The sequence below is a fragment of the Leuciscus leuciscus genome (genome assembly GCF_965113295.1).
Source record: "Leuciscus leuciscus genome assembly, chromosome: 18".
Lineage (NCBI taxonomy): Eukaryota > Metazoa > Chordata > Actinopteri > Cypriniformes > Leuciscidae > Leuciscus > Leuciscus leuciscus.
In genome coordinates, this window is record NC_138742.1 from 10,498,131 (window position 1) to 10,525,730 (window position 27,600).

Here is a 27,600-nt window from a genome sequence, read left to right on the forward strand (position 1 = left end):
ATGTCTTCTAAACAAGTCAGATTTTCAGCTATTTTTAGTTTATACCGTTTCACTGTATTTGCTGTGTAATGTAGTGTGCTGACAGGGGTCCAAATTTCTCTCTGCTGTATTGATCATCACAGCTGAGCTCTTCTCAGCTCAACTGACTCAGAGTCAGCACTCCTAGGTGCATTTTGGCTCTGTAATACAGGAACACTGTCAAAGCTAATTCCCAGCAGTAAAAAAACACAGAAAAATTGCCTATAAATAACCAAGTAACTAACTAAATAACTCCACAACACACTTAAAATTGAATTTATCAGTGCTGCACCTGACCCATTATCAACTATAAAAAACAAAGCTGTCAGAGTTTTGACTTATCTGGGACAAAGATATGCTAATGAGATGGCAGAAACTGCTTAAACGCAGATCCAAGTGTCCACTTATTTTAACTCAGAAAATGAAAAGAAAAATAAGAGAGAGAGAGAGACTACAATAAACTGAAAATTCAGCAAAATATATACATGTGCTGCAATTTATAATACTGCACAGCAATGCTATTTGCGTGGGATAGAGCAATTAGGATATCCCACCCACTTGCTCCAAAAAGGCCCACACCAAGGATAAAGGTGAAATTGGATGAATCAATTAGAGGAGGTATGGGAGTTGCATGGCACCTTCAGGATAGCAAAACCTGCCTGGCTAGGAAAATGGCTGGCAGGACCAAGGTATCCACGATGATTTATTGCTTGTGGCACATAAATTACAGCACAAGCCATGAAAACGGCACCTCATACTTAAGCAAATTTATACAGAGCGCCTCTTTAACATGGAGGTCACATCGCTGAGCATTGTGGGGTAGAAAGCATGCAGGACTGTGATGGCCACAACTAAACCACCCAGTGAGGCTCTGCATAGCAGGATCTGCTTTCTATTACAAGCACGCAGACACACTCACATACATCAATACATAGAGGCCTTAATCCACAAACACACACAAGCTGGGCTTTCTTTATAATTCTGCTTCTGTCTTTATGTCTGTCTGTCTGTCTGTCTTGAAATCTTTATCCTGTCTGTCTTTCATTCTTTCTGTTTGACATTCATTAATTCTGCCTGTCTGTATATCTTTTTTGTCCATCCTTTCTCAATTTCAGTCCTTCTGCCTACCTACAATTAATTACCACCACTATTATCAGGTGTCTAAACACGAAAACAGATTCTGAACTGCATAATAAAAGGAAATCCGCAATAAATACAATTTATGTAATCAAATTAAGATTTCAGATTAGTGTGATAAAATGAACGCACAAAACGAAAATGTGTACAGGACAAATATTTGAATATTATTACTGTTAAGCCACGCAGGCATATCAAAAACCAAACCCCTGGAAGACTCTACTGATAAGAAACAACAAGAAGAAGAAAAAAAAACATTTGCATGTGCACCAGAAGCCAGCTAGCCTACATATTTGCAATGAAATTAGAACACCACCACTGGTATGCTTTGATATAAGTCAAGATATTAAAACCAGACAGACTCGATTTAGCCTACAATTTAAAAAAGCAATAATAAACTCAATCCAGCGAGACCTCCAATGAAAGGGATATTTTAACAAAGCTACACTGTGACTGTGATCGCAGGGGATGATAGAGGAAACAATGACTTGTTGACAGCATGAAATGATTTGCAAAACAGTTTTGGAACGACATGTCATCTCATCCAGCTAAAAAGAGGATATAGCAATGCAAGTTTGTTTCAGTCTAGGTGGCCAATTTTCAGTGTGAATGCTGCAATGCTAAATCACAGACTGTGCGAATGTTATGAGGACGACGATTTAGAGGGATGCAGCGGGCCTGGCTGTGGAAATAACTCCTTCATGCCAGAGAGGAGAAATAAAAAGCTGACGGCAACAATGGTGGTTAAAAGGCGACAATGACTGCAATTTCTGCAGTTCCTTAGCTTAGCCTAATGTACACATATTTTAAAAGGCAAAAACAGCCAAATAGTAACTGTTCCCGTGAGAGTTGTTGATGACAAGAAACTGCATATGCAACAGATTTAACGAGTGAGGCAGAATATTTAGCAGGAGAGAATGTAGGAAAGAAGCTGGATTTATGAAACATTCTTAAGATTGCTTTTTTCTTAGAAGAAAGTTTCATATTATCAAAAACTTTTCTTTAGATAAGAAAAAATAAGAAACTTCATAAGACAAAACTTAAAAGGATAGTTCACCTAAAAATTTACATTGTCATTAATTACGCACCCTCATGTCATTCCAAACCTGTAAGACTTCTGTTCATCTTCGGAACACGAATGAATGTTTTTTTTATTAAATCTGAGAGCTTTCTGTCCCTCCATTGACAGCAACGCAACTACCATTTTAAAGCTGCAGAAAGGTAGTAAAGACCTCATTAAAGTAATCCATGTGACTTAAAGGGGATAACCCCACATAATTTAACACTATTTACAAAATGAGTTTCAAAGCTATAACGTAAAGCTCTCAATTTCATTAAAAATATCTTCATTTGTATTCCGAAGATGAATGAAAGTCTTACGGGTTTAAGGCTAAAGTTAACTAGCATACTACTGTTAGGCTAATGGATATTAAAATTGGCAGTTACATTTCTGTTCTCTGAAGAACAGACACCATCCATTTGCTTATATCCACTTCCGCATGAGATCACGTGAGGTGCTCCCTCTGGCATAATAATCTTAATAAAATCTTGTAGTGTGTGTTGCGCCACAATTTTCAAATCTTGTAGTATGTGCATGTTCTGAGAAAAGACAATCTGGTAAAGATTCTCCTTATGAGCATGATGCAACCAGATTTCATAATATAAAATATTTTAAAAATCCTGAAGTCTGAGCCCGTCTTAAAGAATGTTTTGTGAATCTGGCCTCTGGGGCCCACTACATAAACTGCTAAGACTAATCTTACAAGTTAGTCACAAATTGTTTTCTTTAAGACTGTTGTTCATAAAAATTTTGAGTCAGTTACATAAAAATGTAAATTGGCCTAATTTGATTTCAAAAAGTAAGATTGACTGCCCCTTGACGAAATGCTAGTGGGTCATGTATTTTTTAGAAAATGTACATAGTTTATGTATTTTTATTAAATATAAAAGTTATATTATTTATGATTTTTAATAATGTATAATGCTGTTGTTATTTAATAAAAGATTATGAATCAGCTAATGAACCATGAGGAATAAGACAAAACCAATGCAGACAAATGTGGCTTATGCACAGCATAGAACACAAAACAAAACATTTGCTCTGCTTCTCACTGATTGCTAATTGCTAATCTAATACTGCCAGACTAGTCCTGCCCTGTTTAAATGACCAAAGAAAGTTGCACTCCGCCTCCATTCAGGCCTTTTGACTCTACCCCACACTCTCTCGTGCTGAGGGTGGGTATTGTTTGGGTTTGACTAATGGCCGTGCAGCGGGGAGGGCCCGGTGTCTGCAGGAATAGAGGACACTGAGGAGGTGATTGTGCAGCAGGCCTGTTGCACTGTGGATGTGCCAAAATCAGAGAACACTGTCCTCCTTTTATAGCGTCACTCCTTAGCGTGTGACCCACTGACACCATGACAGCTGCCCCCTCCTCCTCGCCCCCTAAACCACCAACAACTTCGCACAGCAGTTTCAACAGTACCCTAATATAAACAAGTGCATTTTGGGAAGAAAAAAAAAGGTGCCAGATTAGCATGACACAATATATCAATGGTTTACAGCTGATTTTACTTATGGACCCAGATATTTACAGCCCAACACAGAAGAAAATCCTTAATCAAACATTGAAATTTATTCTTGTCACCAGTTTTAGGTTTTTGGCTGCCAGTAATTCACTTCCTAAAACACATTGTGGTCGGCACAAATCATGTTTGTCCTTGTTGTACATTATGGGTTAAATTTGTTTTGTTCATGGTTTGAATGTGGGGCATCTCACAAACACATATTCATGCTGGCAGCTGACTAATTTGGCCATTTTCTACTAAGTGACAATCAAATTTGTTCCAAAATACTGTAGATTTTGATTGGACATGGACTCGGGAGGTCAACAGCAGAAGAAGTGGGAAGTGTTTTCACCTTTTTTTTCTTTCTTACTGTCCACCAGTTAAAATCAAACTTAACATGCCACACCATGTCAGAAATGAATCATGTCCTTAGAATAAACAGTGTGGGATGAGAGTTTAAAACTTAGATTAAAGAGTTTTGAAAAACTGAGTATGTGTAATAATAATGGCCTTAGCAAGCACCACAAACTCTAAAGATACACAATGTGAAATGATGTGCAGCTAAACTTACATGCTTCCTAAAATCAAAAACTGCCGTGTTATTATATGGACTAAAGACAGAGCAGAAGAAATCCAGGCTCATAAGGTCACAGTGGGCATAAATTGTGAGCTATGGGAAAAGACACGACACTTCAAGGGAAAAGCCATCAAGTCTAATCACTGGATCTTTTTACATTGCTGTAAATGTTGCTACTGCAGCAGTTCGCTTATGTTATCGCTTATGTTATCCCTGCCCCAGATGACACAACTGTGACCAACCTACACTACAAGACAGCTAGTCATGACATTAACACATGCCTGTAATGATTGCAAATATTATTGTAAGAAAACATATGGTCAGTATGACTGTGGCGAAGTCATCCATATTTACTATACACAAAAATGCTTCATACAACCATGGATCCTGCACTTTGGTACCAAGTTGATGATATTAAAATAAAATGAAATAAAAACATAAAACAGACAAAATAAAAAATAAGCAAAATAAAACCAAAGGTAAATAAAGTAAAATAAAAAATAAAAATAAGTAAAATGAAAGAAATTGAATATGTATGTATAATATGTATACTCAAATAAGTATGAGTAGTACAGACTCAATTGTTTTTGTTCAAGTGACAGAAAGCCAATATGTATAAAAAATTTGCTGATATATATATACAAAATGACTGATACCATTGTGTAAAAGTATACAATATTTAATATTAATGCCAATAATTTTATAATAACTGATCAATTATATCAAAACAAATGGTATTTCTTAATATATTAAAATGTAACATTTTAAATGACTGCTCAACAGCATTGTAGTTTCTGCTGTGATATTAAAAACCTATAAAAAATTGTGACCACATTAGCATATTTTCACATAGAGGTGTGTACATGCACAAATGAATGAATACACTTGTAAGAAACTGTAAGGAATACACAATCACAGTGTTTGCAACACCCACAAACGTGGATCAAACAGACACATCCCATTCCATCTCTGGTTGTGTTAATAGATCCACGTCCATTACCACACCTCAGTGTCTGGGCTACAGCTCCCACAGAGCCAATAAAAGCACGCAAACACTGCTGACTCAAAGTTCAGCCATCAATAAAAAGCTTTCTCCCTCCTGGGAAGCGTTTGGTTATTTCCTTCTGCAGCCCATTGCAGAAGTACGTCCGCCGCATCTTTTCCTCTTTCATTAGCTCGCTCTCATCTGTTGTGCAATCGACTTCATTATGATAAACATGGCTGCAAATCAAAGTGTTTTTTCGTAAATTCCACAATTACGATATACGATGTCATTTCTAAACCAGCTACAATTATCCGCGGCAAATGCCAAGCTAAAACTCGTGCCAGGATCAGAATGTGAAACGCTCCACTGATTCCGGCTGTGCAATGCTTTAAACTACAGGGGAAAAGGGGGCATAAAGACTTCAAATCCCATAACGGTAGCTCCCGAGCTCATGGTGTTTCATGTTCCGCAGGCCTCGCTAGCGCACATTCCATCAGGATCGCATCATTGGGCAACGGCCATTCTCTGGCCCGCTTCCCTCCGCACACTGCAAGCATGCAATGATATACGTGAGTTTGTGTGCTGAGCTTCACAACTTCACTCATTACTATGCACCCACCTACACATGCATGCATACAAACAAACATCTTTAGCAGTGCTTTCATCTTAAAAGACTTATCAAGAGTAAAGTCAAGCATGAGATGAAATGGAGTGTGATTTTGTGCGTGCGTATGCGCCTTCACTGTAGTGTGTCATCTGTGTGACCTTTCTAGTCAGATATGTGCGTTCCCGGTGAACGCATTTGTGCTAACACAATTACACTCGGCTAATGAACAGAGTGGTGAGATAAAGCTGTCTGAATGCTAGCTTCATCCCACCAACTCAATCTCCTTTAAAGGCTACATTTGCATCTTTAATAGAAATGAAATTCCTCATTACACGTGCAAGCTGCTGGTGGCTCGTGGAGAAAGAGACCGAAAAGAGCAAAGAACAGATGTAAATCAAACTATTTACACACTCTTGCCCATAGGCTAACCGCTGTGGTCTCGTGCAAACAGATTAGAATGGCAATTGATTCCAATTCTACTTAACGATTCAGGGTTTGTTAATTCCATTAACTTTTTATTGTTGAAGAAGAATTGTCCTAACTACATAATTAAATATACTAAAAACTAAAGTAACACAATATTATATTTATTAAAATGAAACACCATTATAATAAATTCATTGCAAAGGACCAATTATGTCCCTTTTCCACAAGAATGGTTCGCATTCTGGAGCCAGGTAAACTGGAGCCTGTTGCGAACTGGCCGCTTGCTTTCACGGATTTGAGGAATAAACTGTGACGTAACGCCTGACTATGACCAGTCTAAAAAAACATTGCTCGTCCCGGGGGTTCATGCAAGAGTAACGGAGGCAAGCTAGTAAGAGTCACTGCTCGGAGGTTACATTTGGTGCCATGACCCGGATGGGAGTGAGGTTTAGAGGAGTGAGTGTAACGGAGGCAAAGCTAGTAAGAGCTGTGCGTGTAAACTTCACTCCCCTGGCCTCAAAAGATGCACTGGCGACTGAAGCTGGAGAACTGCAGTCTTTAGTGTCCTTGTTAGTGTGCCCGCCTCTCATGCCAGAGACGCCGGTCGGAGCGGGTCAAGTAGGACCTTTCTGTTTTGCTGCTCACAGTACCAGGAGTGATTCTATTGAATCAGCAGCTTGTATAAACTGCCTACACTCATCTGTCCTTTTCAGAGATCAATTGAGACTAAAACTGTTGATTCACTCGCACTCTTGCACCCTGGGTCTCTCTTGCGCACATAGCTTTATATTTCTCCATCCCCCGCTCCATTCGAAACCAGCAAGTTTTTAAGGGCCAAAGTTGAAAAATCTTTCTAGCCTGGAAGCCCCTTTTCTGCAGTGGAAATGTGCAGAGCGGTTCGAGAACGGACTTGAATGTGTACGATGTGATTTGTACGGAAAAGTGTAGCGTAAAGCAACTCGTACAAAAACGTACAAATGATTATCGTACAAATTGCAAACTAATGTGGTAAAACGTAAAATAGACACAAATTGCCATGAGTGTGTTTTAGATATGTTGTCTATCAATGAGCGCACATTCAATTCAGAAAGCTCATAACTCATTTATAGCACTTTGGTTTGCCATGACACTGTAGATTCAGTAGAATCTCTGTTTTCAAACCTACTACAGCTATGAAAGAGTACCGCAAAGATTAAGCAGGGTGAAAGATGTCCCTTAGAGCTTATTATAGATCTTCCACATGAGAGAGAGTCTGTGGTTTATAATGCTTATAAATTTGGCCTGGAGAACGAGAAACTTGATCCTAAGTCAGCAATTAGGGCACCTTGTCCCAGGAGTGTCTGAGCCCTACAAAGGAGTTGATCAGTCAGAGTGTGACAATTATGATGAATAGCCTCAGTACGCCAGCTGTCCGACTGCTCCTTTGGCCATTAATATTACTCGCGGCTCTACTGCAGCAAAAAGCCACTGAAGCTTTCGCTCACCCCTTTCTAGCTCTTTCAATTCAGGAATGTGTTGCCATGACAGTGACCGATGGCTCGGCAGCAGACGGGGAGCCCGCTCATCCCAGCCAAGGGTTGAGGTTGGTGTGAGAACGTGTCAGGGCCCCGCGGGCGAAGGATCAGAGACCGATCCACTGGAAAACTGGAAGCGTCTGTAGATGTGGTACTGATTAGTGGCGGGTGCGGGGGAGAGCTGCAGGTATTTCAGCTATGCTCTGCGTTTACCACAGGGGAATCCGGCTAGCGAGACCTACAAGCAAAATTGGGCTATATGGGAGCGAGGAAAAGCAGAGATGTCAAATGTGTGATTTTTAAAGTGTGAGACCTTCCTTTCCTTTTAGCGTGAGCTGTAATTGCAAACACATTTAGCCCTCGTGGTGCTACAGAACGCGCTTAAGACAACAAGGCCTGCCAAAGGGGTGTCTGTTCGTGGAAGGTTCCCTGTTTTGAGCCGACAGGCTGATGAGGCTCAAAAAGGGATGCCTTACGTATATCTATGGTTTGATCAGGAAGTCGGGAAGAAAAACATCTAACGTGTCAAGGTTTACTTTTCATGACAAGGCGAAGCAAAATTTGGTCAAACAAAAACAACTTACTTCTGGAATCACTTAAAGCAGTTATGGATATGTGAAGGTCAGGATCTTCTATATATTAATCAAACAAAGAAGACTTTGCCAAAGCTTCAGTTACGATTATCAAATTCACTAACAATGGCTTCAAGAAATTCATTTTAGGATAAATCGAAACTGTTGTATCATTCCCCATTTAAAAGCATATAGGAGAGCAAAGCATCTGCAGAAGCATAAAAGCAAAGTCCTATACCAGATGATTAAGTGAAAAAGGAATAAAAGAATAAATGACTCACTATACAGTGCAACCACAAATGACCACGAACAAACAAAATATCAGCTACAGCACATCTGTGTGCAAGAGCAAACGCTGACGTTCATTACGAATGAGTCACGGCTCTTATCAGTAAATCACTCCACATAATGAGTTCATAATATTCTTTTATAATAATGAGGGTTTAATGTAGAGGAACGTTTTTTATCATTTATTTAAAAACAACAACAACAACAAATCAGGGTTCCCAGCCTTTTTTGTCAAACCACTCATATTTGCATGAAGTAGTGTACCACCCAAAAATTCCACATAATATATAGATTATGATTAAATAAACTATGATAATATTTTCATATAATTATTTGATAAATAGATTTAATAATTTAATAAATTATTATAAATTTAATAAATGTCAAATTTAATTTTAAACTGTAATTAAATATTTAATTTATTTATTACATGATATTCAAACCATTATATTTATGAATATTGGATTTTAAATATCAAAATAAAAATACAATTAAATTCAAATAATTTGTAATAAATAACTATTTTAATAATTTTTGCTTTAATTTGTAATAAAAAAAAAAACATTTTAATTCAGCATTGGAATTTTTATTTTTAGAAAAAATAATAATAATAAATGGATCCTCTTGACTAGATTTAGAGTCCACAGGGCGTTAACACACTGTCAGTTTGTTTGAGTGTTTATTAGAGAGCTCTAGTGTATTTTCCCCTGAGGAGAGTTTGGACACTACCCCAGTCTGGTGGCTTATATAGCAGAACAAGGGCCAGGCCATTGTTTCGTCCCTGTTTGCATTTCCCCCACCGCCAGTGTGACCGCCTCATCTGGACACGATTGAGAACTCAACAGGAAACGGGAAAGAATGGCACTGGAGTCTATAAAACTTTAAGAACTGTCTAAGGATGGCCAGTCTGCAAACACACGTGCACAAACACACACACACACACACACGTGTGCCTGGCAAACAAACCTGTCCTAAAGTCAATCAAATGAGTAAACAGGAGAGCGCTATCATTGAGGTAACACACACTGATATCAGTGGCAGACGACTGCTGAGCAGCCCTTATGTTAAACCGCTTGCACACAAACTTACATCCGGTTTAATGCCAGCGGCACAGCCGAGGGTCGCCCGGCTCTGCTGATGGTCATTAAGGCACTGCACTGCCATCACTCACAGGGTCACAGGAGCATGAGAATCGAGCTGGAAACAGCTATGTAGCAAGAGGCTAAAACAGACTAGTCTTATCTAAGCCAAGAGTGTGCGCGCAAGAGTGTGAAAGGGACAGTATCGTCGGCCGCTGTAAATACCAAACTCAAGAGGATCACACTCTCAATTATACAGTGACCCGGTGGCAGCCACAAAAGCAAGCCTGACGAAGACCGCTGCTGGATTTTTATCGTCACACACACAAAAATACATCTGCCAAGGACGAGGAAGTAAAGCTAGCTATTAACCTACTCTTCCTTCCTCTTGCCCTTCAATAAACAGCGCCGCATATGTCCTTTCAGACTCTTGTGTGTTAAAATTCAAACCCACATTCATTTTTTTGCACATAAGAAATGAATGTTTGGGATAGAAGCACATTTATAAGCAAAGAAATGGAGAAATATCTATATTGCATCGGGCCGCTCGCCAGCTCTTAGCACAACTCATTCTTCTTGCGATCATCTGGAGCGTTCTGCCGAGCCTTTATACCAAACAGCATCTGCTGCATCTCACAAAAGCCCTCATCCACTGAGAGATTTCGAGTCCTAACAGCTGCGGATGGGAAGAAAGATGTGCTTATGTCTCTGTCCTTCTGAATATTAAAAACAGAGGTGTTTCAGTTTAAGCCTATAGAAAGGGCATGGTCACATTGACTTCACCTCATTCTGGAGTCAAATACCTAGGGGAAGGGTGTGGAAAACTAAACTAAGGAATAAATAGTAGGGCTTGTATCAATATTACATCTGTTCATACTTAGGGTTAGGGTTTTTTTTATTTTAGTTTAATGTTGTACAATTTGTGCTACAAATGGCATGAATTATACCTCAAAAGCTAGCCTATTACTAGTGATCAAAGTACAGTTTAACCTGGCAGACAAAAAAATAAAAATCCATGGCAAAAAAATAAAAATACAATAGACTTACAATGAAAGACCCAAGCCATATCTAGGGATCAGAATTTCACAAAGACCTGAAGTCAGGCCTGTAATCACCTACCTAGCAACCACCCAGAACACCCTAGCAACTGCATTGCAAGGTCCTGGCATACTCCAAGAAAACACTAGCATCCTACTGGTGAGTTTTGTAAAGGCAAGCATGCAACAACAACATAAATCTAGCTCAAGAACAGCAGTACAATTGCACACTCTTTTGGGCTTTTTTCCAACGTTTTACTGACAAGAGAGAGCACACGTGAATTGACAGAAGAAAGAGAGAGGGAAAACAAGACAACGAACACAGACGAGATACAAACCAACACCTTTCACAAGAGGGCCGCCACTTGAGTATTCTTCAACTTTACAAATGGGTAGTTGACAAGTCAACAGCAGGATTTTATAAAACATTTATGTTTAAAGGAAACTGTGTTTTTAGATGCTATGTATGCTATAACTACGTTTGCCCCATTTTGTTTTAAAAAAAAACAATGTTTGACAGCTAACAGATAACTTAACTTTTTTTCAAAATCATCTGAAGGGACATTTCACTCAAAAATTTAATTTGTTTCATCCTTTACACCCTCAAGTTGTTCCACCTGTATGAATTTCTTTCATCTGCTAAACACAAAAGATATTTTGAAGAATGTCTGTAACCAAAGAGTTGATGGGCCCCATTGTCTTCCAAAATATTTTTTTCACAAGTCATTGAGGCAACTGTCTGAAGGAAACTTTGGGGAAAATTTGAAATGACATACTGTACAATATTCTTGTATTCATGTTTTAAAAGACAATAGAACTAGACTGATAAAATGCCAGATGCTTGATTTGATTTGTGTGCTATTAATCTGGGGACATACTAAGGAAAGCTTTTTCCATATCTCACATAACTGCATGATGAAATTAAGACGCATTGAAAAATATATTTGTAAAAAAAAATCTTCAACATGAAATATCAGATTCTTAATCTTTTAATATCTTCTTCATGAAGCAACTGCCAGAAAAAAAAAGAAAAAAAAACACTGCACATTTAAAAAGTGGAAATTACATATAGCATAGAAGAACCCACTTCTACTGAGCACCATATTGTGCATTCATCATGCGTTCACAGTCTCACTAAAGACACAGTTGAGTGCTTTATGGTGCCTAATCAGTCTAGAGACAAGTATTTTCTCTTTTTTCCAGCTGAAATCTGAATTTACTGGCAATAGGCTGTCAGAAAAGTTGGATCCATTGAAAAGCTCCTTTGGGAAGCAACAAGAGGTGGCGAAGAAAACATCTTACAAACAGTGAATCGCACACCGCTCTAAACACACGTTAAATGCAGGTTGTCAGGAGAGGTGTAAAGGCGCACACCCCAACACCCCTGTGGCTGAATGCCTACTAGTCATTCCATCAGAGTGACACTTTCAAATACGCACACTCACACACATGATGTCATCTTCTCCCTCGCATATTCAAATAGACACACACCTACCATAAGCACCATAACACATTATCTCTCTCCTAACAGAGTCTCAAAGGAGATTTACTTGTGCATCCCGCACACAAGACACTCACACTGACCCACTAAGGCACGATGACACGCGTACAGTCCGTCCCCCACGACACCTCCGGGCTCTGCAGTGAAGCATGTCAAGAGAATTCCATCTGGGGAGAGGAATTTGACCTCCGACCTCTGTTTATGACCCATCAAAGGGAAGCCTGCTCATTGGTCTGGCAGAGTAATCATTTCCAGATCGGGCCACTCAAAGAGAGTGTGTTCGAGAGGGAGAGAGAGAGGAGATTTTCCAGGGAGACAGAATGCCTGCAGCCGGCTATGTTAAAGGAATCAGGCTGCTGATGTTCAACAGAGCTCTACAGAGAGGCCCATGTTCAAAATGCAACTTAACCAACCTCTCAGAGAGAAAAGATTAAGAAAGAAAGAAAGAAAGAAAGAAAGAAAGAAAGAAAGAAAGAAAGAAAGAAAGAAAGAAAGAAAGAAAGAAAGAAAGAAAGAAAGAAAGAAAGAAAGAAAGAAAGAAAGAAAGAAAGAACACTTATGACAATTGATAATCCATGCAAAGAGTAAGATATAGTAATAAAAAAATATCTTATAAATATCGCCTAGGGAGAGCAAATTTATGCGCAGGCAATATAAAAAAAACAAAGACGAGGATGCGAAAAAAGTGCATAGTTTTTAAACACTTATTATACGAGCCATCATGTTTTGCATTTATATAGAGCTGTCATGTCACTGTAATACTTAAGAGCTCTGACACATCACTGTCCCTCATTGACTACCTTTTGCAACTGTCTTGATAACTTTGGGTATGGAAAATCTTTGAAGTGACTACCATGAGCTGCATGAAATTCCGATATGACTGCAAAACATCTGACCTGTATTGGATTTAGAGCCACATATGGAAGTGGCACAAATCGGAATTGAAAAGATCAGATTCCATGCGTTTATGCAGTTCACACTTCATGAGAAAAATCAGATCTGGGCTACATTTGCCAGTAGTCTGAACGCAGTCTGACATACTGAAGTTGTGTTCACACTGACAGCAATGTGCAGTAATAACGCAACCGAAAGTCATTAATTTTCTGTAAGATTTTGACCAACCACTGGCGAAGTTGAGCTGAGTTTGTCAGTTTATGCAAATGAGCAGGGACATAATCTGCCATCTGGAGTGCAGATAAGCTTAAATGTAAAAACATCTACTAGCAATTGACTTTGCAACACTAACCATTGTAAACAGACCTTGAGAGAGTAACAAAAATGGCTGTCAAATACTAATATGGGAATACATTCTATTTCATTTCAAACTCATCTCATTTTCCGTTGCATCCATGAGGAGTTTTTAAAGTTCACTCATTTGGAGCTGTTGTTGGCATAATCACCTTCTTAAAAAGAAGCAGTCCGTTCCTTGACTTGCTCGCTCTCAAACTGCTGGAAAAATCATGATTAGCTGTTAGAAACATGATTAATGATTTCTGTTTCCCGAGCTGCTCCTCTGTCAGAAAGCATCATTATGGAATGAGAAGTTTAGTGGGCTCCAAAGAAGTCTGCAGTGACAAGGAGGTCCCCCGTCAAAGACCCCCCGTGAGGTTAGAGGTCAAGGGGCAGCACGGATTAGGGCGACACGTCACCTCGCTTTGGGATTTCAATTAACCCTTTCACAGTCCTCTGTTACTCTGGCAACGGATAAGCCTGACACGACAGATCCAATGCGCTGGTTTCTCTCACCCGGATTAGACCTAATCCTGAATGAAAACCAACTCACAAAGCGGGCTCCAAATCAAACCCGCCTTTAGCCCAAAACCAGCCAAGCAAAGATCACCAGCAGCCAAAATTACAAAGCAAAGGTCCCGATCTATAATGCCAGAATGAACCACAAGCGAAAACAGTTAAGATTATGAGGTCAACTATCTGAATCCATTCTGGCAGTATTAAAGGTTGAACATTACCCAGAGAGATCAATACACGCCGTCTTTTAATGAGATATTAATTAAGAGGCGACTGAACACCAGGACCTTGACTTAACAAGCTCAACGCTCTTATTAAAACCAATTCAATATCATGAAATATTACATCTATCAATCTATCAAGAGCCAGCTTTATCCATTTATTGATTTGCTGAAACAACTCCACGGAGCACCATATTATAAACTACACCGTATCCTGCACATACTATCCAGTTTCTTACACATTGAATATGCACCTATATGGCTACTGTTGACCTCTTGAAAGGACTTTTAGAGCATCTGTGGTCCTAGGAGAGGGACGTCCCCTTGGGCCCCATCACTTTTAGTCTTACTTACATGGCCAGTCTAGAGATCGTGCATTATTTAACTGGCTTTCAGTACACAAACCACAACTGCCTGAGGAAGTGCTTCAGCGGCAGTATCCAAGGAAAGACGACGGCCAAATGAAATGAACCAGACAGTAAATAGTCTATTATTGAGTTCACACTGCTTATACCATAAGGAGGCATCACAAAGAGCAAACCTGCTCAAACCACAATGAACAGAAAGGTGGGAAACGGATTTTGCACACACAGCCCAAATTTACTTATGCAAACCCTTATAAACACACGTGGCTATTCTTATAACTAACTTCACATTGCCTACAGCGAAGATTTCAGAGTCACTTTCATCAGAAGGGGTAAATAAACCAAACCAGACCTGAAGGGATACGTTGTGAGGGACGCCTTTGAATAAAGTAAAAAGAAATTTGGCTCCAAGATGCTGCCAGTCTGTGACTTCCATTATAAGAGCCCTAAAGCCCTTCTCGATACAAAACAGGCAAGCGAAAAGGAAAAACACAACGGCACCAGTTAATAATACCCTTAACAGCTGGTTTGGCATCAGTGAAACCTACCCTATGCTTAACATAATACATTGTGAGTGTCGTAAAAATGCTGTCTAGGATCAGTTGTAAGGGCCATAGAAAACTCCACAGAGGGTGATGGTAAAGCTGTAGTCTGCAAGCAGATGGCAGATAGCATTGATCGGATTCAAGCCCCGATAAGGCTGAGGGATAGATGCGCTGTCCTGGAAACTACAAAGGAGAGGTGAGTGGAAAGGTCCCCCCCACCCTGTCCCAAAAGAGAAATCCACACCACTGACTGGTATTGACGTACATTAACGGTCCCAGACGTTGTAATTTAAATCTAACAGCATGTATCACTAATAACGCTAACTGATGTAATGTTCAATATGCATAAGGGGTCAGGGGCCAACCCACGATGGGTGAAAGCTGCAAAAGCTCATTCGAGGGCCCTTGACACTTTCATTCTCAATGGTATGTGGCCTGACAATGATGTCAAAGGTCACACTTGGTATTTCAAGCGCTAGTCGAATAGCTGGACTCCAGGAAGTGGTCAAGACACAGCTGGTTAGTTCGACAGTGGAAAATAGTCAGTCCCAAATGCATACGGATTGTGCTCTCTCCATCACAAACACATGACTTATCTATTCCTAGAATATGGTGCCATGTTATACCATAGAATTATAAACTGCTGAATCATGTTTTCTGGAATGAGATACTCCTGGTGATGGTCAAGCTTCATTGGTCACCCCAGGAAAGCTTCTAATCTCACTAACGGCCTCATACTTTGACAGCAAAACAAGAAACAGCAGCTCAAAACAAAGGTAGGGAACTAGGGATGGAATTTTTTCCCCTCCTAAACCAGTTGTTAGTTCTTTTATTTTGATGGGCTGTTGAAAAAAAAAGAAGAAGAGGGCTGGAAAAACAAGAAGAATGAGAGCTCATCATTGCTGTCCTGACATCATGAGTGGCACTGATCCTACACTGAGGTTCCCAGCTGAGACCTCCAGTCTGTTGAGGGAGCGAGAAAAGCTGCATCTCCTCTGGACGACGGCCATAACAAACAAAACATGGCCTGACCCTTCAATCTCCAAACACAGCTCGAGCCAAAAAACTATTTATACACACACAATAACTCAGAAAAGGGAAATAATAATGAATTTGATGCAACAGCGCTCTTTGCATTACTAAAATACAACAGAGTAGGCTGCTAATAAAACTGATCAAATATAAAATGGTAGCCTAATCTCTATTCCTGTCATATTCCTATGGCATGAAGTATCTAAATATCACACGCTTTCTCAGAGGGATAACCATCTGTCAGCCTTTGGCGCACACTTATATAAACGTACATACTAGAAGAAAAGTGAAGGGAGAAACAATTTTATTATCTCTTCCTCTGATCTGATACAGTCGGCTTCAAAACACTTCAGGCCTGACTGCCTTTATTGTGTTAGTTTGACGTCTCCACAGATTTGAGGTGCAGAAAGAGCTGATAATGGATTGGAAGAGTAAATTAAATAACTTGTGTTTTATGATAAACTCAATCAAAAAGATATCATTGTCTGTCCTAGAAGTGATACTGAAGGAAACTATAAAGACAAGTTAGCAGCTAATGAGAATCTAAGAGCCCTCTATTCAAGAGAAGGAAAAATGAAACCGAAAAACTGGCAGCTAAGGCTTATAAATATGAAGGAGAGATGTTTGTGGGCAAAATGATTAATTTATTATTTAATCAATGTATGGGTGGTTGAGGCTAGTTGTCACAAGGGAAGGGTATACGTTGATTTCACGCAGCCGCCATTTTAAAATCGAAAGTGAGGCTCCGGTGGGAAGAACCCGGAAGTAAAGATAAACAACAATGCCTTGGACTACCAACCTGAAGCTGCTGCCGCGATTTACACTATTGGATGTTAATATCCAATATAGGATATGTATAAAGTTCATTCACTGCTTCTTTTTTTACTTTCTGAGTTATATATATAAAAAAAATTATTTATAAATGAATTTCACTGCATAGTCTAAAGTATGAAAGAAATGTATGTACAGTTTTAGAATTTACACAACATCATTAAACACAAAAATACGCCATCGCATTCACAACTCTCCTGTGATTAAAGGCGACACTTCCGGTTTTCTTCCCACCTGAGCCTCGCTTTCGATTTCAAAATAACGGCTGCGTGAAATCAGCGTATTCAACGTATTCAAACGTCAAGAGTTTTGTATTTGCTTTTAAAAAACCTACTTCAAAACCAATAAAAATATATATTAATTGTCTCCTCCAAAGTAGCCTACAATTCCAATATTTTTTTTCTAAAACTGTTGGATAAACACAATTGGGGCACATTGTCACAAGAGGTGTGCTCAACAGCACATTATCTATACATCCATAAGACTTTAAGACATTTGCACACACAGAAATTGACTATCCAAAATAAACCTACCCTAGGTAATATTCACTGTAATAAAAAGTGTAACAACTAGCCTCGGTCTATATGCAATTGTAGCTCGTGACTCTGTAATTGTGACGTAGTACTGTATAACGCTGCAGACGTTATTTAGTGTGGGGAAAGGCGCCAAAACTGTCTGTCTGCACGCAGCGCCTCATGTCATGTAGAGTGGGCACAGAGGTTTAATGCAGCCCACAGCCCACTCCACACCGGTAGAGAGACTCGGGAGGAGGCTGGCACTGACAAGCTCGAAGGTGAGGATTGTCAGGGATATTTAAAACATCCGTCAATCACGGCAAAGGCCGAGTGCGCGGAACATAACGACTCATAGCGATATTAATTCTGACATGGCGTACTTCGTTTCTCACAGTGTCACAGAGGCGAACCGCTTTGACATAAAGTTGAACATTTTACGCTGAGATTGATGCTCTAACATCACTTCATAACACAAACTTCATCAAACTACCAGGGACTCTAACTAGTGGATTGTTCTTAGTGAATCAAAAACAAAACGTGACCAATGTAGTCAATTTTCCAAAAGACTCATGCTTTTTAAATCAAATACGCACGTTTTGTTGTACAGATCTTATTCAGTAGGCTAGCTAATATTAATGAATAGCTATAGCCTAAGTGTTACATCTTAACACATTTATGTTCGCTTTAGCACATCTTTGTTCGCTTAGCTATTTAATAGTCTGAATAAGGCTACACCATATATAGTAGAATATATGGAATTTCCATCATTAGGCTACTAATAAAACATGTCATACACGGCGCTACTTCAAGAATGGAACTGAAATGGCATCACTGTGATCCATCGGTTGTGCCCAAAAGGTAGCCTAAGAGTTGCCATTCTCAATAAACACGGAATATGAGTTTATATAAAATACATAACTTTTGGACAGTCTGCTTATTTCCCCACAATAAAATCTTTCAGCCCGGTTACGCGTGCTATAATGCTGACTGGGACATTGAAGTCTTGAGTTTAAACGACCAAATTTCAATAGGCTGAATGTGTAATTATTATTTACCGAGCTTTCCATACAACACCTTTACTCTCAAAATAAACTCTTATCGGTCATATTAAAAACCAAAGCCATATCGAACACTGGAAGGACGCAGCGCAAGATCAAAACATTGACAAATACGTAATCTTTCGGCTCACTTACTGCAAGAAAACACGTACTAGTCTATTTTGCTCTTAAAATCATTAATAACAGCATCATGTTATAATAAAAAGGAATGAAGTAGATCATATCATTCATTCACAACATAAACATACAAACACCAACCTTTGACTGTCAAACAGTCGCCCGCCAACCAAAAAAAGAATACAGTCTAGCTATAATGTCTGCTCCACAAAATAGGTAATTTAACCGTAATAAAAGCCATCTGATAGATCTTTATATGTGAAGGCTATGCTGACAGTAGGCTACATGCGTGAAATTACAATTAGAAAATTGTCTAATCTTAGATTTCTGCCTTTCTCATGCAGCCTAACTGTTGTAACCTACATCCAATGTTCCCGAATCCCCAGCTGAATCAGTCTTGGTGAGATTTTACAGACAGCCAACCCACATACTGTCACATTGATACTGACAATCCAATAACCAAATAACTGAACAATTAAGAGGCGTTGGGCAGAGCCTGGTTTATTCAAACATATAAAACATCCCTCGCTATGCAGTTAATATTATCCCTAAAAGTGTGATATGCAGTGGTAAACTGCGCTATCCAACAAATGCATCGTTCACATTCTGCATATTCCCAGAGAACGCCCCTGTACCCAAATAACCTGCTTACTTGTTTCAGTAAAGCAATTAAACCACAGGGAATCTGACCAAGTTAGTCCTCCACTACTGCTGTTCAATGCAAATATCAGCTTGTTTTATGCGTCAGTTAATAGACACTGAGGTGTCAAACCGCATATACAATGTCCACATCGCACTCCTCGGCTGTTCCGACGCAATCAAGTATCGATACATTCACAGGGAACGCCGAAGAAAACAGCGCGCGACACGCATCTGATCTCAAAAAACTGCATTTCCCCCCAAACAAACTGCATTGAAAAGTCTCGCCTGTGCGTAAAGAACCGAGGTTACTTACTTGTGCTCTTGATACCTTGGTTTATTATCCTCGCCATGCGTAAAATCTCAAACTTGAGTACATTTTCTCGGCAGCAGTGTGTAAAGCTCCGCGTGCACTTTCCGAGTGTGAAGTCTCAGCACGGCATGAATGAGGAGGAATGCAGTCCGCGCGCCCTGATCGAGACGCAGCCTCGTTTTGAGTCTCAGGGAACGCGCTACCAGATACATATATCTCGCGTCGCGGCCAGGCGGCGACATTGAGCGCGCTGGAGCCTATATTGGCGAAACCTACAGTCTGTAGACTTGAACACCAGTCCGTTGCACCACCTGTCGATGTATCTAGGCACATTTATTACAATCACAGAGACGATGGTTTGTTTGTCTTTTGTGTATGCCAGCCAAGCATTGAATAGTAGAAGATATGAATAAAACTGCATTAGAGGAGTATTGTAATACAGGGTGAATTGTGACACCAGTTAAAACAAATTAGCTAAAATAGTTAAATGTTTTCTATATATTTATCTTATTTATTTGAAATAAAAATGTTTAAAATAAATGGAGGCTAGCATCATTATTATTTTGAACAAGCATAAGTTTCCACAGGTTTATTTTTATTTTTTGACCACATTTACAAAATAGACATTCATTATAGTGCTTTATTTCTAATTTGTTGCAGACAAATATGTGAATATTTTATTTTATGAAAGGTATAGGAATTACAAGCTGTACCTTGAAAAAAATGTTACAACACTCCCAGTCTACCCAGTATCTTTAGTTTTCTACCCATGTATTTTCAGAGAGACATGTGCTTGCAATAGAAAGTGACATTTTACAGTGCAGACTGACATAAAATACAGAATATAGAAGAATAAATATAGAAAATGTTTTCAAACAGAAAACAATTGTCAGAATTTTGAAAATACTCAATTGCAAACTTTGTTGCTTTAACCTTGATCACTAATAGGGATCTATCGTTTAGATTCAAGGATGTAATCGCATCATACATTCGCATCGCTTAATCATGCTCAGTGTGAAAGGCCCTTAAGACATAATAAAACAATCATTAAAAACAATACTTAGACATATACTTATATAGTATTATAAATCCTTAGATTACAATGAGGTTAGGTTCTTGTTTGACCAGTGGTAGACAAAGACCATCTCATGTTAGAATGTATTTGAACACCCGCTGAGCTTTACAATCCCATTGTCACGTTGGTTGAAGCAGAGAAGGAAGCAGGAGCCATGTGCAGCAGTCCTTTATTAAATAAACTCAAAACTTCACAAATACAGACTCAGACTCAAGAACAAGACTAAGGAACGGAACAACCAACATAGTACAACGTTAAGAACTGACAAAGAATGAATTAGACACAGGGCTTAAATACACAAACAAACCGGAGCGCTAAAAAGATAAGACGAGACACACCTGAACAGAACTAACTAATCAATATGTAACCATAGAAACAAACAGGCAGGGACAGAGGAAGACTAAACTGAACTAACAAACAGATAACAAGACACCGACAAGAACAGAAATCAAAACAGACTGCCAATGTTACACCCATCATCCTACTGCACACATACCCTTCCTCACAAAGAAACCAAAGCTTCTCTGATAAACACTGTGGATTTATGATCAAACTTGCACACACACTGACAAATTCAGAGCTAAACAGAAGACGGCGCCTGAATACACAAACAAAGCTGTCAGAAAAGTCAAAACTTAAACTTAAACTTCAGCTGAAATTCTACTCTACCTTTATAACATTTTGTTGCATTGTTTTTTTTATGTAGATACAGTTCTACAGTGATGTGAGGCACATTTCGGTACATTGTCACTGGATGTATGCTTCAATCTATTTCCCCTTTCCATGTAAAGCGATTTGAGTACCCAGTAAAAGCGCTTTATAAATGTAACGAATTATTAATTATTATTATTTACAACAAATAAGAGTGTTTACCCTTATTTTGTCCTTAAGATGCTGTTTGACCAAAAAAATCTACAGTATATTGTGTGTGTGACAATATAATGGCCCAGTGACCATTTCATAAATGAACAGCGTTATGAATGTTTTAGGCAAATATGTTTTTCATGTCAGCAAAACAAAGCACAGCGGAATCTGATGGGGAAGGAAAATGACAGAACCCATGAGCATCAGGCTGAGGTGTCAATTGTCCATTGATCTGCTACAGGTGAAGGAACTTTGAGGACTAAATGCAAACAAATTTGCTGCTGTTTTCTAGTGGAAAACGTATCAACTGATGGTCTTCCCACAAGAAAAAGTTTTGCTAGTAGATGTAAGATGAGAATGTTTATGTTGAGCTGGAATTCAAAGTTTGTTTCTGTCATTGAAATTCAACTACATTCATTTTAATACATTTTCATTCATTTTTTACTTGAAAACCTTATATGGTGGCTTGACAAAGTCTTGTTTGAAAGTTCTAAGATTTGGAAGTTTGATGGTTTAGAGGCCATATAGCATCTTCAATGAATTTCACCAAATCAAACTGTATCTTCCAACTTATTTGCAATATGTTGTTTTCATGAAATAGTCAGCACTTTAACTTTTAGGTAGAAGGAAATTGTGACCACAATGTCCACTTTTTTTTAACTAATTTCTTTAGGATTATCAGTACAACCTTTCATTGAGCCTGTTTGTTGTATGCTGGTCTAATTGTGAATCGCATTGATTTTAGTTGTACCTGCCACTATACATCAGGAAATAACAAATGTTCTTGTCAATTTTAAGTCAAACAATTGCTAAGTTGACAATCTTGGCCAGAATAAGCTACTGTATGCATCAGACTTTAAACCAATAGTCAAACGTTTGGCTTGCACGACTAATACCACCACAAAATGTACATCATTGAGTCGTGCTGCTCAAAACTGTCTAGAAATCATTGACAAATGACACAAGATCATACTGAGAGATTGAGAGAAATTGAAGGGCTTCAACTTACAGACTGTCAAGAGTTAAAGAGTTCAACAGGCAGTAATCTGTACATGAGATAGGAGAACAGAGAGCTCCTACAGGTGTTGGTCTGGAGTGAATGTGATTTCACCTTGTCCAATATGTTCCTGGATCTTTGTTGATCCTGGAACAACATTCAAATCAACCAATCAGATTTGATTTGACTAGTTTACAGTTTATTTCAAGTTTAGGCTTACAACTAGGTACTTCTACATCAATGTTATTCCCTTTGATTTTAGGGATAAGTTTTCGGACAGGAATGTTGATCCAGGCAAAATCACAGTGAGAGTTGGTCAGGTGTCAGGTGCTTCTAGAGCCAGGTGTAGTGGGATGACTCAGGTCATTCAGTAGTTGGCCTTGCATCTTAAAAACAAAGTGCTCTGAATGTAAGTGTGCCGCTCATCCCTGGGGATGTTTGCAAGGTCACTGTCATTAGGAAAGTCTGACTTAGATTGATTAGGTTTAAAACTTTTCTCTCTAACTTCTGGAGTTTTGATGAAGCAGGTGGTGAGTGCAGGGATATTAGTCGTTTTCTCTTTTGTGTATCCCTAACACATTCCCCTGCAAATGAATACAAGAATGCTCCCACTTCCCAGCCGTATCCATACATGTCCAGTATGTGGGCTGTAACAGAGCCTTCCCAGTCACCTATTCGAAACCTTTTAGAGAAACATGACTTCGGAGGCCTGCTGCGATGGCTGTTGCTTTTGCAAACACACAGCTGTTAGTTGCCCCCTGCTCTTTGCCTCCAGTTTCACGTCCTGCGGTTCACGGTCGCACATTTCTTCACAGGACATTGTTCCACCAAGAAGCAAAGACTTCCGTACAATACAAGACTGCTTGCGGGGCTCATGGCATATCTCTCCTGGCCAGTGCCGCCTTGATGTCAGCCATGCATTTCTTTCACATCCACCGCAACACCCAATCATAATTAAAATCTTGTGTGGAAGCGGGAGCAGGGGAAGCTAATTAGGGACAAACACTTTCTTTTTCTCCAGCACAAATCAAAAAGAAGAGAAAGGACCGGCTGCTTCTGCACCCCTGTGATGTGCGGCTGGGGCAAGTAGGAGGAACCGTTGGAAAACGAGTGCATTTTTTCCTCTATTCTTTAACGCTTTTTTTTTTTGATCATGTGGAGCATCACAGACACACTTTTCCTTCTTTGCTCACACTGCAGTTCTGTATGAATTAGGTCTGTCTAACTCACTAAATGATTGGTGCGAGGACAGAAAGGAGCAGAGAGCAAAGGAGCGTGTGCGTGGGGACACTGTCTGGTGTCTGCATCCAGAAATAAGCTTCATTTTGTTCCTCCCTGGCTGGGTAATTAAACGTTAGACAGTGTGTGTTTTGTCTAATGGATGTATGTTACATTTAGGATGCACAGGGCCTTGATGTCCGTCTTTACATGTCTTCTATCTAGCGGGAACATTAAGTCATTATGTTAGAGATATATTTCTTATATAAATAGCTGATTTTAAATATTTTTTTATGTTTCCTGCTCTTCACATCAAAATCAATAATATTGATACGGAAGCCTGGAATAAAGCATGATATGCAACTTGAAGACATGCTGATGATGTTACAATAATATTTGATGAAAAGTCTCAAATTTAGATGGTCAGCATGACCTCGCAATATGATCACACAGAGATCACACACACTGTGAATACACATTCATACAATTAGAGTTTGGGACTGACACTGTCAGTTTTTGGGATTGACAACCCCATTTACGTACAAGTGTGAGTCTCAAAATGTCCCGTTTAAACAGCAATTTCTCGAGTCGAGCTGTGAGTTCATCCGTCAAATCTTCATTATTAACCTACAACAACTTTTTTATCTGGTGTAGAGCGGAGCATTTGAGTTGCACATATAACACAAAACTGACAGAAGCAGCTCCGGTATAGAACAGTGATTGGATATACTGTAAAACCTTTAGATGACACACAGCTCAGATCTCAGTCACTGTAAGTTACTGAAAGCGAAACCACACACGAAAACCCACAACACACGGTAGACATGCTTTTGTGCAGTGCAGAGCTGCTCTCTTTCACTGTATGATGTGACAGACAACTAGTTGTCCAGTCCATTCTATTCACACAGCACGTTTTCCCAGAATGCGGTTGTTAGTCCTGAAAATGTAGGGGTGTGAGTTCTGTTATAGAATGAGGTTGTCATTCCTGTAAATAACCGAACTGTGCGTGAATGTAACCATATTAAAGACTCAAATACAGGACGAACAACCTTACTCTGCTGCTGTGTGAACATGGCCTAACAGGTGTGAATCTCAAATTGTCTTGTCTTGTCAATTTTAGGTGAACAATCCCTTTCAAGGAATAGCATACCCAAAAATGAAAATTATCCCATAATTTATTCTACCTCAAGCTATCCTAGGTCTACATGTCTTTCTTCTGTCAGCAGAACACAATCGGAGATACAGTATATTAAATAATATCCTGGCTCTTCCCAGCTTTGTAATGGCATTGAATAGTGTTCGTGTTTTTTGAAGCTCCAAAAAGCACATCCATCTATCATAATAGTAATCCAAAATCCAGTGGGTTAATAAATTCCAAGACAAATATCCATTTATAAACTATAATCACTGGCTTCCGGCGACGTAACTTCAGACCTGACGTATGACAGGTGAGAACTGATGAACACAGAAGCACAGAGGTTTTTTGAAAGTCTAAAACGAGAAGTTTTAAAGAAAAATGTCAGAGGATTTAGATTTAAAGGTCCCATGACATGCTACTTTTTGTAGGCTTTAATATAGGCCTTAGTGGTCCCTAGTACTGTATCTGAAATCTCTTTCCAAAAATTCAGCCTCGGTGCAGAATTATAGCCACTACAAGCCAGTCCCAGAATGAGCTTCCTTCAGACAGGCCGTTTCGGTGTCTGTAGCTTTAAATACTAATGAGGAGGAGAAAGGTGGCGCGAGGTGGAGGGTGGGTGTGGCCTTGACCATCTTGCGCAACGGTAACGTGGCGTGCATGTTTACGTTGGATATAGAAATGGCACGAAGACACGCAGTCTTTCAAGCATTTCAGTTTGATCCAGAATCTGATCCAGATGGAGAAGCAACGGATGAAGAAGTTGCAACTCAGCGGCTCCAGCAGGACGTTTCCGAATGGTTAGTTTAAAATATTATGTTTGGATACGGTACTTTATTCGGATGGTTTACAGTTATTATCATGTAGCTAACGCGAACCTACTGTTGCCTTTTCATGAGAGATCTGTAACGTCTGTATTTATCTTATTACAATTACATCAAGCTCTGCGATCTTGAAATGCGGATATCGCGCGCGCCATATAACCAACAGGAAAACGGTTATCCAAATAACAAAGACGTGTACAACACTCGCGTTACAGTGTGTGTATTCACACACATAAACTGCATAGCTGCATAGCTAATGTTACAGCCACATTCTACGTGTAAAATCTAGGTAACCATAAACAGTAAAGCAACACACTTATATATCATTAGTTGACTTACTTGTCCGAGGTGTGTAGCTGAGCCAAAGAGAGTGATCCAGACTTTAGTTTCAGACGTTCAGCAAGCCCAGCTCTGTATTGACCCTTCGGTGTTCATTTGTACATCCAATTATTGAGCAATTGTTATGCTTCGCTCGCTCAAAAGCCATGATCTCTCGTGGACAAACTAAAATCGCGCGCGCGTTCCTACTTCCTAGCGCATTTTCTCATGGGCGGAAAATATTCTCTGGGCGGGCAAAGCAGAGACAGGGGAGGTAACATTTCCTCCTTATGACGTCATAAGGAGGAGATTCAAGATCAGCGCATATGAGCCTCCATTTTCTCAAAGGCAGAGAAAGATAGCAAAAGCTCGATTAAACACCGATTGAAATTTTTAGAAACTTGGGGACCATATACAGGCTAGGGGAACTCATATTAATGTTAAAAAACCTCAGAAAGTGAAAATTTCATGTCATGGGACCTTTAAGTGAAGAGGAGATCCATCCTACGTCGGGTCAGGGGTCACCCTTCCGCCGGAACTCGACTCTCTTGTGAACACGCGTACAGCGGTTGCCGGAAGCCAGTGATTCTAGTTTATAAAGTCTTGCCATTTATTACCCCACTGAAGTCATATGGATTACTTTTATGATGGATGGATATGCTTTTTGGAGCTTTAAAAACTCGGACACTATTCAATGCCATTGCTGGGAAGAGCCAGGATATTATTTAATAAAAACTCTGATTGTATTTGGCTGAAAGAAGAAAATCATATACATCTAGGATGGCTTGAGGGTGAGTAAACTACAGGATCATTTAAATTATTGGATGAATTATTCCTTTAAGGGAGTCTAAACTGAACTGTGTGAACATAAGTGCCAACTGACTCTAAGCTCCACAACCATATTAACCTCTGCACTTAGATATGATAACAAAGTCAGCAACCTCAGATATTAGTTCATGACTTTTCATATTTGCCTAAAAACACAAGCGAATTCATAATCAAACTTAAGCAGAGAATAAGACTACATATGCTTCTGCCAAAATGGTTGTAATTGCTTGCCCAGTCCTGCCCCCGTAATTGGGCAGTGCATCACCCGAATGTCACTCCCTTAGTTTTAATTGCCTTTCACGGTATGCGTGCATCGCCTCCCTGACTAAATATTGCACCCTATCCTGGTCCAGTCTGGCTGCCTTTTATGTTATGTATAAGACATTGTTGTCTAACATCCCTAGACACCAATTACTTGCCCATATCAGAGCGATCATTAGTCCCGACCGAAGTCAAAGACTGAGGCCTGACACGGTTAGTGTAAAGGGAGTCTCTTTCTCTTTGTGTCTCTTTCCCCCTCCTTCCCTCCTCCCAATCACTTTCATGTGCCAGATCCTGATCTTCTATTTGCGATTCATCACCGGGCCATGAATCGTTCCTAGTGTCTGCAGGAGCTGGCCATCGCTTCCCGTTTCTCTCGGCCATCTATCGAC

The 27,600-nt window shown here is 39.5% G+C and overlaps 1 protein-coding gene across 2 annotated transcripts in view; it reads right to left on the reverse strand.

Annotated features, from left to right (window-relative positions):
- Positions 1-19,869, reverse strand: part of plxna1a (plexin A1a) — a 209,837-nt gene extending 189,968 nt beyond the window's left edge. For both annotated transcript variants that reach the window (XM_082146171.1, XM_082146170.1), the window contains exon 1: positions 19,692-19,869. The gene's annotated coding sequence lies outside the window, so the exon portion shown is untranslated. The remainder of the gene's footprint in view (positions 1-19,691) is intronic.
- Positions 19,870-27,600: the final 7,731 nt, after the last annotated feature.